We start from the raw sequence: 3,006 nt of genomic DNA, 5'->3' as shown, positions 1-3,006 counted from the left end.
CTTATGACTAAAACCCATCACTATCATCCTCGGGATGAAATACACTCCATTACCAATCAACCAAGTGCACATATAACAGGTAATCTCCTTCCAACATACAAACAGTTAGACCAACTACAGGTCACTAAGCATAGCTACATCTAATCTACCAGGATACGGATCTAAACAACAATACTAACATATAACAGGTAATCTCTTTCCAGCATACAAACAATGGTAACTATCTTAAATAACGAATCAAAGGGGCGGCCTTGGTGTCTTAGACCCTTCGGTATAGTGTGGATAACTCACCTTGGAACTGCCGAACCGAACCACGAAAGCACAATCCCAAAGCATTGCCCCAGACTCCAACACCTTTAGCCATCAATGATCCATTGACATAAATATCCAAATTACCGTAATACTTTTCAAGGTCAAACGGGTCAAAGTCAAAGTCCTGGCCAAAGTAAACCTTCCTGATTGACCTTACTCGCTGAGTCAACCGATAGAGTCGCCGAGCTCTTGTACTTAGAAAACTCTCATATCACGACTTGACTCGCCGAGTCACCCCATGACTCGTCGATTCCATCAACATTTGAGCCCTATCATGTCCAACTTACTGACTCACCACTAAAATCACTGATCTGAGTCTTAACTAGAAGAGGTTGGGGGGTTCTGCGTTATGACTCGCCGAGTCCAAGAACAGACTCACCGACTCCACGACAATCTTCATCAGACTTGCCGAGTTGTTCATCCAACTCGTCGAGTCCATGCGCATCATCATATGACTCGCCGAGTCAACCCGTGCGTGTCGCCGAGTCCCTTCAGTCCTTCACCAATATAGTCACTTTTGGAGCCATGCAGAGGCTCCATACTGTAGATCCATCCTCCCAGGGCATGACTCTTACGTAAAGCTGCCAACTTTCCATGAGTACAAGGTCCTATTGGCCCAAAACAAGCTAGGGCTAGGGTTTAAGGCAAGAATGCTTCACAACCAACCCAAGGGTTGATGCTTTATGATTTCCTGGACCAAGGCAAGTCTAGATCTAAAGTTGCAACCTCAGATCTAGACCCATAACCAGAAATGGATCTTAATCATAATAAAATGGCCCCAAATCCAACCATAAGTTGATCTAGAAAGGAAGGGATCAAGGTAACAACTTGTTACCTCAAAAATGTTCCCAAACTGAAGTAGATTTTGGATGTATACGAGTCCCTTGATGCCATACACTTGATCTACAAGCCTCCCTTGCTAGAATCCCCTTCCAAAGCTTCCAAGCTCACTCCAACGGCTCACACACGATTTTAGGGTTTTCTGACTCTCAAGGGGTAACAAAGAGGCTGAGGTGAGGACTTAAGGTCCTTAAAATAGGGTGCAAACCCTAAGATTAGGGTTTTGTCTTCCCAGCACCAACTCGTCGAGTCCAACCGCTCACTCGACGAGTTGGTCACATAACTCGCGACCAGAATCCGCTCCGACTCGACGAGTGATCGCACCTACTCGTCGAGTTGCTTCCTCAAATTATAGTTTTAAGCCCCTACACTATTGGCTCCGATTTCTTAATCAACTTAGGTCCTTCTAATTTCTACTACCGTACCCCCTTTTAATCAACTTCTTCTCGTGCAGTATCCTACCAATACTCCAAGCCGACCATCGGCTTTTTTTATACTTAATGACAACACACATCAACCAAGTTTCACCCGATGATGCTGCCACCTTCTTGTCATGAACACACTTTCCTGACATGCGAAAAGTTAGATACCACAATAATTGACTGGGTCCTCTCATAGTGCCAAACTATCCTTCCCTTTACAAAACTGGTGATAACCCGAGTAACTCGCAATATTGGAACTCATCCTGTCCCCTCCCTGAATCTATTACCTTTTCGCATAGACAGGATGACACATCCTTCAGCTTCTAGCAACTCCCATGAATTAACCAGCTACATCACATAGCCATTCGTACCTGGCCCAATCAGCCTCGGGATAGAATACCAGGTACGCCTATAACGGGTCCAGTCATCCCAAGATGCTATACCCTCGCATTCTCATGCATGTTTGGCCCAATCAACCCTCGGGTTGGAATACCAAACACACCAGGTCCAATCAATAATAGGGTCCGATCATCCATGTGATGGAATACCCTAGATTGGAATTCCACTACTTACATAACCCAAGCCTGCTACCATACCTAGAACCCAAGGATCTAACCTTGTAGCTCCCTCAAACTTCTCTGATTCGACATAACCGAGTACGACTCGTCCGACCTTAACCATACGTCTACTCCAACACTGCCATGGCAAGAACATATCCATCACGGTCTCTATGCCGACGACCTTTGACTGGAATACCCTCACATGGTTCTCAGCACATGTGTAGATTGCTACCGAGTCTATCAACCCCGCTATTCCCAATTCTACTGTCCAAATCTCCATCTTGGAGATACTCACTTTCCCCACCTCCAAGGAGGGTTAAAACATGACCTCACAACCTCAATCAGTGTCACAGTATCAGAACCTTACCCTACATCACCCACTTGGAACACGTCGCTATCCCACAACACGTATATATACGCCAAAACTGATCGCATAACAATCAATCCATAAAGAGTCTTCCACATACCTCTCTACATTTTCGACACTTGGGGATGTCCCACCGTTTGCTATAGCATAGCAGTATCCTCAATGCTTGCTCATAGATCCACAATACATACATGCTCTTTAACATAACGGTTCCGCCTTATTGCACCACTCCAATACCGACATCCAAACTGCGTCAGGCAACATCTTTCAAAACAACGCCCCATCCGAGAATTTCCAATTCTCCCCCAATTAGAGCACTAACTACTGTCTACCGGTGGCGAAGCAGGTATGCTAACCAATCATCCCAATCCGAGACAACGAACTTCAAGGAATCTGGATTTCCGCTGATGATTCTAAATCCCTGAATCATAACCTCTCTTTCTCTTGAATGCACCGCCAGATACAATCCCTCTGGAATCCCGTAATAATCAAATCTCACTAGCAT

This window comes from Lactuca sativa, chromosome 5 (assembly GCF_002870075.4).
Source record: "Lactuca sativa cultivar Salinas chromosome 5, Lsat_Salinas_v11, whole genome shotgun sequence".
Lineage (NCBI taxonomy): Eukaryota > Viridiplantae > Streptophyta > Magnoliopsida > Asterales > Asteraceae > Lactuca > Lactuca sativa.
Note: the sequence above shows the minus strand (reverse complement) of the source record.